This window comes from Petaurus breviceps, unplaced genomic scaffold (genome assembly GCF_028583685.1).
Source record: "Petaurus breviceps papuanus isolate PSGF00001 unplaced genomic scaffold, PetGlider_PUasm1.0 156, whole genome shotgun sequence".
Classification (NCBI taxonomy): Eukaryota; Metazoa; Chordata; class Mammalia; order Diprotodontia; family Petauridae; genus Petaurus; species Petaurus breviceps.
In genome coordinates this window covers 4,923,471-4,934,693 of record NW_027185720.1, presented here as the reverse complement: position 1 = coordinate 4,934,693, position 11,223 = coordinate 4,923,471, and the positions used below count along the sequence as shown (strand labels likewise).

The following is an 11,223-nucleotide window of genomic DNA, read 5'->3' as shown; positions in this document are numbered from 1 at the left end:
AGAACAATGCCTAGGTATGAAGCAGGAATTTAACAAGTGACTTTTGACTGATTGATTGATTGATTGACCTATTTAATAGTAAATTTATTCTTTATAATTCATGGGCAAAAGCCATAGGAAAATAGAATTTAACTGAGCATAAAGAAAAGCTTTCTAATTATTTAAGGTATCACAAAATTAAATATGCTCTTATGTCAGGTGCTGTGCTACCCCCACCCAAAGTCTTCACATAGTGACTCTTACATCTGGTGGAAGTTTGGAAGAGATAAACTTTAATGTCTGTTCCAACTGGAAAATTCTCTTATCTTCGTTTCTGAGTAACAAAGTTTAAATTCTGAGGATTTTAAACCAGTATAATTTTTGTTCCATAACTTAGTTTGTATTTTATAAAACTGGTAAAAACTGCTTTGTGTACCCATGCAGCATAATTCTCTGGAGTAATGAAGTTAGTATTTAAGCTTACATTAACACTTACCCAAATGAAGTAACCAACAAATATAAGATCATGTTTTTTTTGGAATGAAAAATTCATATTCATGAAAAGAGATTCAAATTCTAGCACAAAGTTTATTAGCTATTGCAATTCATGATATGAATTGTAATTAGAATATTAAAAAGACATAATTGCAATATGTTGGATATGTATGAATTGGATAGAATTCACTTAGTTCTCTGGCCACAGGCAGCAAACACAAATTTCTTTTTGAGATACTTATGTCAACTCTTCAGCCTATTTATTAAGGTGGAAAGATTCCATTGTTTGTAATAATTTAATTAGAAGAGAAAATTGTCTGAGCAATGTCTTTAAATATTAACCTTTTGAAAAAAATCAAACTTTGATGATTTTTCCTTTTAAACATTGCCTGGTTTTCATTGATTTTTGCTGAAGCCATAGTGGATATTAGAGTGTAAGTCCATGCATTAATTTAATTGACACAAATGCCCCAATTATTTTTCCCTGTGTTAAATCAATATACTGCTATAATAATTCAGAGAATCTTTATTCAATAGTAATTAATATTTTGAGAACAAAGCATATCTCAAGAAAGAGATGTAAAATGAAATTCAGACTAAACACAAGCCATCAGCAGATTTTGTAAGCACTGCCTTCTTTAATTGCCATGTCATCAAGAAATTAGAAATGATAATCTAAGGATGCTTTTTTTATTTAAATTGAATAAAGAGCATACCTTGTTCACTTAATTAAGGCATAGTGAAATACAGTGCTATTCTTAGGACTTCCATTTTTAGCTTATTGTGACTAATCAAATAGAAAAAAAATAGTTTTATTGAATAATTCATAGAGTAACTGTGAAGCATAGTTCAGAAATATATAAAAGGAACTATGAAATTCTTGTTTATTTTGACTCAAGACATGAAACAACATTTAGTCAGGTGAAGTATGATGTCAAGATGTAAATATGCAAATGACTGCTGGTTAAAACTATATTAACCAATGATTATGCATTTGTTCATATTTTTTTTAATTTTGATCTTTCATTTCTTAGCTTTTCAAACAACATTATGCATTTGGCTTTATTTTTGGTAATGATATTCATGAAGTTCCACCAACTGAGTACTGTAAATCTGGTTTTCTTAGTTCATGTCCCTAAATTCCAGAATGTAGATCGAGTAGTTATCTGTTTAATTTTATTTAACTCGATGAAGTAATTTTTATTATACAACTACTACTAAGTATGATACAAAAAGAGTAATGAACTTGGAGTAAGAAGATCTGGGTTAAAAACCTTAGTCTTCTACTTACTGGCTATAAGTCTTTTTTTTTTTCCTTTTGGAGGGCAATTGGGGTTAAGTAACTTGCCCAAGGTCACATGGCTAGTTTGTGTGTGTGTGTGTGTGTGTGTGTGTGGTTGTTAAGTGTCTGAGGCCAAAACCAAACTCGGGTCCTCCTGATTCCAGAGCTGGAGCTTTACTCACTGTGCCACCTAGCCCCCTTGCTGGCTATAAGCCTTAAGAAACAATGAAAATGAATTTGAAATAGAAATAAAGCGACTTTCTCTACATGATTCAAATTGTTAGGTTAAAATCAAGTGGTATATTGAATCAATGCTCCTTAACTTAGAACTGGTCTTGGAAAACCTGAGTTCCAAGCCTCCCTTTGTCATATACAGGCTATGTGACTTAGAACAAGTCATAAACTCTAAGCCAATTCTTTAAGAGTGTAAGTTATAACTAATTTGATGCATTCTTAAGAGATGTTGACATTCCGTGTTCCCCACATTGATGAAATCACTCAATCAATAAATCAACATGTATTAAGCCTACTATGTGTAAGACTCTGTTCTAAGTATCAGGAATACAAAAAGAGACAAAAAATAGTCCTTGCCCTTAAGGAATTTATAATCTAGTGAGGGAGATAACATGAACACATATATACAAAGCAAATATACAGGCAAAAATGGGAAATAATTGAGAGAAGATAGACACTATAATTAAAAGGGGTTAGAATAAACTTCCTGTGGAAGGTGAGATTTTAGTTGAGGCTTAGAGAAAGCCAGTAAGGTCAGTAGTAAAAATAAAAGATACAGAGCATTCTAGGCAAGGGGAACAGTCAGACAGAATAAAAATCAGACCCAAGAAATGGACTGCTTTTTTCATAAAATATTTAGGAAGGAGGTCAGTGTGAGAGGGTTAGGTTATAAAGGGCTTTCAATGTCAATTGAGCATTTATTTTTGTTCCTGGGAGCAATATAAATCCACTTGTGTTCATTGAGTAGAGGTGGTAGTGATATGATGAGGTTTACACTTTAAAAAAAATCATTTTGATGGCTTAATGGAGGACTAATTGGGATGGGGATAGACTTGCAGCAGTCAGACTCCCAAACAGGCTATTGCAGTAATCAAGGCATGAGGTGATGAGGGCCTGCATTAGATTGGTGGCAGTGTCAAAGGAGAGAAGGGGGCATATATGGGAGTTGTTGCAAAGGTGAAATTGGTAGGCTTTGGCAAAAATTTGTATGAGGGGAGTGAAAGATAGTGAGCAATCCAAGATGAGTGCTAGGTTGTGAGCCTGAGGGACTGGGAGGATAGTGTTGCCCTCTTTAGTCATCAAGAATGTAGGAGTGGAGGAAGGTTTAGGGGAAAAGATTACAAGTTTTGTTTTGGACATTATGAGCTTATGATATCTATTGAACGTCTAGTTCAAGATGTTCTAAAGGTATATTCAAGATTAGACATACGTTTAGCAGAGAGATTGGAGCAAAAAAAAAGTTAAATTTGAGAATCATCGGCCTAAAGATGGTAATTAAATCCATAGGAGTTGATGAAATCACCAAATGAACTAAATTAGGGGAAAAAAGAGAAGAGGGCCCAGGACAGAAACCTGAAAGACACCTAAAGTTAAAGGACATGATCTGGGCAAGGATCCAGCAAAAGAAATACAGAAGGAGTAATTAGTAAAGTAAGATGAAAACCAAGAGAGAGAGAGAGAGATGTCTCAAAAAAAAACTAAAAAGAAGAGAATATCAAGGAAGACTGATCAACAATCACTCAGAGGATGCAGAGAAATAAAGGAGAATGATGATTGAGAAAAGGTAATTCGATTTGCTATCTAAGAGATCGTTAGTAATTTCAGAAAGAGTGGTTTTGGTGGAATGATCGGGTCATAAGCAAGATTGTAAGGTATAAAAAAGAGTGAGAAGAGAGAAAATAGAGATACCTATTGCAGACAATCTTTACAAATTTAGCTGCAAGGGGCAAAAAAGATACAGGATGATAGCAAAGATGAAAGGAAAAAGTGAGATTTGGGGGGGTATGGGGGTGGGGTGGGGCATAAGCATGTTTGTAGAGAGTAGAATATGAACAAGTAGAGAAAGATTGAAAATGAGTGGAGTGATGGTGACAGTGGGGGTTCTATGAATAGGTCATAGAGGGAAAGAGTGGCAGAAGAATAGATTTGAGATAAAGAAAAGTTTGCTGCCCATGAAACAAACATCTTAGAGGATGCAGGGGAAGTTTCTGGCAGAGTTAGGATGAAACTTTTAGCTGGGAGACTTGAGGGGGGATGAGAATGAGGAATCAGATGGTAACAGGTGTGCAGTGGGATTTGGATGAGGATCTACAAAAGTTCAGAATTATTAGGATATGAAGGATATGGCCAGTTATGAAAATGTTCATTATTGAGTGGAGGGTGACATTCCTTTAACCTCAAAGGACATGCTCAGGAGGAGATGGAAGGTCTTAAGTCAAAGGGAGGATTGGTATTCTTTTTACTGAAGGTTCTTCACAGCTGAGTTAGGAGACTAGGTTGGCAGCAAGAAATGGAAAATGTTTTGTGATAGTAGAGATGGAAATATTTGCTTTGAGGTAGATGGAGCATGCCAGGCTAGGCCTTTCCTCAGGAGGCACAATGCACCCAGCAGGAGATGGAAGACTTATGGCATCAGCTGAGGTTTTCTGACCTGAGGAATCTGGCTATGAAATGACAGAAGGAGTTGGGAGCCTCCTTGACCAAATGGAAAATTCCTGGTCTAACCTATAACAATCTTTCTTCAGGGGACACATTACACTAAGCAGGGGAAAGAAGTCAAGAAAAAGTCAAGAAAATATTATATATGTAAGTATATAATATAATAAGCTATCTAGTGTAAGGCACTATGTATAACACACTATGATAAAATTCAGGAATAGTGAAACAATAAGGCACCTTAAAGCAACAGTAGTGTTTAGGGAGTCAAAACTTTAATCAATTTATCAACCAATAAACTTTTGTAATTTTGCACAGAGAACTACTGAAGAACAACAAAAACTAGTAAGTTAGCCACCATGTCTCCATGGCCAAACAGTTCACAAAGGTACTTACTTCTTCTTTTGACTCTATCAATGTGAGCAAGAAAAAAGGATGCTTTTGCATGTATGGACTAAAAATGAATTGCTCTCATCCTGGTAGGCAAGACCTTGTCATACCTGGAGAGTAACCAAGAACTTCCCGACCAGTGTGCAGTTGCACAGATAATATCATCTGTTCTATGGTTAGGGAGGATGGAATCATCATTGCTAGATCGAGAACAGGACATTTTCTCTGAAACTTACAACCCTCTTGAATCTAATCAAAATGGAAATTGCGCACCAACTATTAAGTAATATTAGCTCTTTCCATGGTCTAGGACACTCAGAATACAAAACAAATTTTTAAAAAAGGAATTGATGCTCATTGGCCCTAAGTTCACCCAATATCTCTCTCCCACCTCCTAGGCTACTAGCAGAAGACTAACAGACCCAAGGATACAACACAGGTTTGAACCAACCTTCCCTATACCCTAGATCCTATTTCCCCCTCATTTTGTGTGCTTTAGAGGTCCAAGCTCCAGTCCGTGGAAATTGCTTACATGTAGATAGCCAAGCATGGCCACTGCCTTTTAGGGGGAAAAAGCACTGCAACCTGGAAGGACCCGCACTATTTTTTGTTGTTGTTGTTTCATAAACTCAGAATTGTAGGATAGGTCTGAACATAGAAAATTTGAACTAAGGGTATGGAGAAGAAAGTTTCTGAACTGCTGATGATAGAGAGTAGAACAGGTCATCAGGACAGGACACAGTTGGGGAACTTTGCAGAACTGCACAAAGCCTGAGGGAAAGAGCAGAGCATCCAGATGAGACTATTTCTAAACACTCAAAAGTCAAATTGGCCATTAAGCTAGGCTGGTGAACTGTAAATTGCCTAGTGTGGGAAGAACCTGACACTATGTAAGATTCAGCATCCAAGAAAACCACAATCACAAGGGAGGGAGTCAGGAATTGAGTGATAAGGAAAATAAAAGAAAGGGGGGAGACTGAGAGAATCAAAGATTTCAGGAAGAAGAAATCTTAAATACATTGAATGTGAACAAATAAATCAACAGGAAAAAGAGTAACAGAAGGAAGTATGGCCTCCAGATCTAATAAATTAGTTTAGGCGTCTATGAATACATGTACCAAAATGAACAAAAATTATTTAACATTTTAAACATTAAAATGATGAAACAGAAGATCCTGTGGAATTTTAAAAGAACACAGAACTACAACACACTGTTTCTGAGTAGTCTAAAGGAGAAATGAGAATTAATGAACACAAAATGTATTTTCTGAACAACAAAAATAAGGAGCAGAATAGAAAAAATATAATTCTGAAAAGGCAAGCCTCACCAAAAAGGAGAAAAGGAGATTAATAAATTGAGGATGCAAATACACACAAGTGAAGGAAGAAAAGAAGCAAAAAATAAAATAAAATATGCTCACTATGCAAGCAAATCTTAGGGATCTTGAAGAGAAAATGTGTAGAAACAACCTAAGGATCATAGTTATCCAGGAAGAACATGACAAGACAAAAAAAAAAAGCAAACAAACAAAAAGACATTTTAACACCATAATTGAAGAGAATTTCATAGAACATCTGAACACAGAAAATGAAATTGCAACTGAAATAATTCACACATTGCCTTCAGAAAAAAAAAAAATCCAAGGCAACAAACTACAAGATACATAATTTTTAAATTTAACAATTCAATTCAGGGAAAAAATAATCACAAACCATAAAGAGAAAGATTCACAAATACAAAGGAAAAGCTATTAAAATAATCCAACACTATTCTGCACCCCCTAGAGAAAGGAGGAGGAAGTGGCATGCTGTGTTCTGAAGAGAATTGGAGGTCAGGATACAGCCCAGGTTCACCTATCCTACATATGTGAATTTAACCATATGGGACCAAAAAAATAGACATAATGTAATAAAGAACAGTTTGAATTATATATGTGTGTATGTGTATATATGTATAAGCACATGCACATATGTGTATGTGTTTATGTATATTCATGCATGTGTATATGTGCATTTATATACATATATGCCTATACATGTGCACACATACACATATATGCACACATGCATGCATACATATTATAAGCCTACAAAAACACTAAGCTTTCCAGAGGTTCTGATTACATAGTATAGCAAACTTTCTATTTAATAACAAATCAGAGCAAAACATTCATAGAAAATCAACTTACAGCATTCACCATGTTACAACTTATCACAGAAAATCAAGCATTCACCATGTCATAACTCAACAACTTATCACTAAAAGGCCACATAGTTTTCACCAAAGTGGTCACATGGTTTTAAACAAAGTACGTTCATTTAGTCAATCACAAAATCCTTAATTCAATCACAAAGTACAAAAGTCAAAGTTCTCCACCCCTATGTCACAGTAAATCATGATCTTTTCAGTTTGTACACATTATCCAAGCAAAGTCTTCTTTCTTCTCAACTCAAGGCTGGCTCTCAGGTTCCATGATTCCTCTTCCATGGTCCCAGATCCAACTGTTACCTGGGTTCAAAGGCAGGCAGCTCCCAGTTCCTTGTCCAGCACCTTGTCCATTTCTTCATCCAGTTCCTGTTCCATATTGAAGTTCACAGTCTCCAGTCCACCTGAAGTCCTTCACAGCTCCTGTTTCTGGCAAGGCAAAGCTTGACAAAGGCACAATAATATTCATTCACATTGCCGGCACCATCATCAATTCACTATCTGCCTGAGAAATCAACTCAGACCCACCAACAACGTCTGAGAACTCAACACAAATCATCAACGTAGAAATCAACACAGACCTACAGACAAGGTCCAAGAGGTCAGCACAAATCATCAGTAAAATCCCAGGACCTCCAAAACCCTCCTCCAGGACTTCTGTAAACATACAACCAGAAAATCCTCTTTCAGGGCTTCCAGTAAGGTCCCAGGGCTTCTGTATAAAGCATCACAAACAAACATGAACATAGACAGAGCAGACAGAGTGCTGGGATACCACAAGTTTTCTCCTTCTTGACTCTGCCACTACAAGAGTCCTCTTCTCAGTTCTGCTGTCTCTAGCCTGGAAATTCTCCTTATATTTGGTCATTAGCTCCTCCCCTTCCTGTTGCAGGAGTTCATGAGTTCTAGGGTTCACAAGTTGTGGGGTTTACATGTTCTGTTTCTTAACACACTTGATACAAGGCTCAAAATAAACTTGAACTGAAACAAGGTATTAATTCAATAGCTGAAACAAGGTGTGAACTGCTTCTGTGCTTGCCATTACACATATATACATCTATGCACATATGCATACACATACATATTATGTGCACACATGTATGTGTGTATATATAGATATGTGGATATAGCTATATGTGTATATGTATGTGTGCACATATACATATGTGTGCATGTGTGCACTTGTGTGTGTATACTTTTTTTGAGACAGGAAACCAGAATAGAAGACATTATATGCTTCTCAAAAAAGACTCCAAAGAATAGAATTCAGGAGAGGTGTATAAATTCAGTCAGCAACAGCAACATAGGGACAACAGAATGACCAGAAGAGATTGTTTTCTACAGGTATACAAGGAGACAGGAGCGAAGGTGGGTAGCAGGGAAGAGATACACAGGGAGAATTACAGGTAAGACCTGGTAAAACTCTGCTTATAGGTGAATGCTTCTTTTGTGGGGCTACATTACAACATGGGTGGGTATATGAAGGGGTGGGGGAAAAAGCAAGGAGATAAAAAGGAGTGAATGTTAAGCCAGAATCAAATCCAGGCCTAGGAGTGGGGTGACCTCTGTGGTCTCAGAAAGCAAAAGTCTACAGAGGATGAAGGTGGTGGTGGGGACAGGATTGAAAAGTGATGGGAAAGTAAGGAGGACTACTTTAGAGGGGTTCTACTGATGCAGGAATATTCCTTTGGGTAAAGGGAGGTGAGGTTTACACTGGATGAGGCCTCGCAGGTTTGGTATCTCAAAAGTCTACTTGCCCTGGGATGGGAGAGTTGAATGCCCCTAGGAACCAGGTAGCACATAGAGGAGTGGTAGAGCATGGACACAGTGAGGAGATTCCCAAGTAAATGAAGAAAAAAAAATTTAAAGTTAAAAAAGAGAAGATATACATCAGTGGGATAGGAGGGAAGAGGAGGGAGAAGCAAGCTGAGATATTTGTTAAGTGTCAATGGATGGGTCAAGGAGTAGACAGACCCACAGGTCCTAGTAATGTTTAACACAGAGCTAGCCATAGCATCAGACAGATAAATAGCTTCTGGAGGCATTAAGAGCTCTCTGTCCTGAGAGTAGGTACTGACATTTACAATAGCAAAAGGCAGGTCCATGACAGCCCACTGTTTACCACATATTCAGGAGCTCATTGGTCCCTCTCATAGATGCCAATACACTCCCATGGTCATTGTACCATGTCTCAGGGAGGGCTTGAACAGAGGACCAAGTGGTGGCATTGTTGAAAGGGTCCTTACTTTCTGGCAACAAGTGACAGGTCAAAGTGTCTAATCCACAGAAGAAGGCGGCAGTCCTTCAGAGGCCTCTCATGTGTCTAAAACTTTTTATCCCTCCCCTCTTGTAGCACACTAGGACTCCCAGAGAGGAATGTATTTCATTTGTTAGCCCTGATAACAGTACAATTTCCCAGGACCTGTTATGTGAATTCATTATTATATGGAAAATGTCATCACTTTTGCTATAGCAGGCACATTCTTGGTAATCCACTGTAAACTGCAAAGATTTGACATCACCCAAAGCATGGACCTGAATGTTTGGACCTAGGACTCACTAAATCTCAAGATTGCCTTAAATTCAGGCACTCCAGGGGACTGCAACATTGTTTTTTTTGTTTCATCTTCTTTTTCTTTTTACATTTTTTTTTCTTTCCCTCCTTTGGTGCTACTTGCATCAGATTTCTTGAATACAAGAGGTCAAGATTGACAAATAGCAAGCTTAAATTCATTTAAGAGGTAAAAAGTATTCTGGATTCCCAAATCTAGAAGACCCTAAGAACCTTACCACTCAGGGTTCAGTAAAGTGGGTGTAATATCCAACCCCTATTACACCCAAGAACTTTAGCCTTGTTTTCCTTAAAAAGGTATTGATTGATTGGATATTCAGAAGGACTTGGGAGCCCCCTGGGGAGGGGAAGAAGCAGAGTATCAGGCCACAAAATGGCTTATATCCCTTGAGCTGCCCGAGGGGCAAGTGCAGCACAGTAATGACCCACCTAGTATCAAGAGACCATGCAGAGGCTATGTCCCAATTCCCTTTTCTGAGTGTCAGCCATGGAGTTGTAGAAATTCCTGATGATCATGTAGGCAGTCTAGCACACAGAGATCAGGACCAGGACTGCTGAGATGAGGAAAATGACTCCTGAATTTCATACTAGCTGAGCTTTTGGTTCCTTGTCTTCTATACACATGGTTCACTTGGCCCCAACAAGGTAGATCAGCAAGCCCACCAGGGCCAGAAGCAAAGTGATAACCATAAGGACTCTACATGCTTGGACGTCATGAGGCACAGCCAGAGTGGAATCATGCATCTCGCATTGCATCTGGCCCAGTGTTCTGGAACACACTAGCTATCCAGAGGCTTTCCCACACCAACTGGGCCACAACAATGTTATTACCAATGAATGAATGCTGTAACTTTCCACATGGACATGGCACAGGACACTAGGCCTGATATCCAGTCCTTACTGAAAGGATGATGCCCAGGATCTGAAGGCCAGCAGAAGCCATGTTGGAGGCTTAGGGAAGACCTGCCTAGGAAAGGAACCAGTGCAGCCAGAGATCAAGGTAGAGTATCAAAGGGTATTGATTGAGATCATGCCAGAGATTTTGCTGGCTCAGGTGTCTAAAGGCTCAGACCACTGGCAGTACATCTTGGTTTTCTGAGTACAAAATAGCCACAAGGAACATCAGGAATTCTTTGGGACGTGACAAATTACTATCATGTAATAGAAACCAAATATTAAACCCTCTTCTCTCTCCATGCAGGCTAGGCTAGTTTTTCCTGAGAAAATATTGAGATATTTTTAAAGACTTGTTTAGCTCAGGAGACTGAGATAAAACTGTTGATGTCACTTCCTCATGTATTTCCCTCCATCTCTTCTTCTTCTTCTTCTTCTTCTTCTTCTTCTTCTTCTTCTTCTTCCTCCTCTTCTTCTTCTTCTTCTTCTTCTTCTTCTTCTTCTTCCTCCTCATCCTCCTCCTCCTCCTCCTCTTTCTCTTGACCTCTGTCCTTTCTACCCTTTATAAGTTGATTTTTCTTCTAAACATTGCCTCCCTTAATTCACCCTCCCTTTTATCATCTCATTACGTTTCTCTTATCTTCTTACCTTCCTATTCCCCTATTGGGTAAGCTGCATTTCTATACACAACTCAGTGGGTGTATATACCCTTCTTCATTTAAACCAATTCTGATG

General features: G+C 38.0%; 1 pseudogene; it reads right to left on the bottom strand.

Moving 5' to 3' along the window:
- Window positions 1-9,822: 9,822 nt before the first annotated feature.
- On the bottom strand, window positions 9,823-10,537 carry LOC138156701 (claudin-6-like; annotated as a pseudogene).
- Window positions 10,538-11,223: the final 686 nt, after the last annotated feature.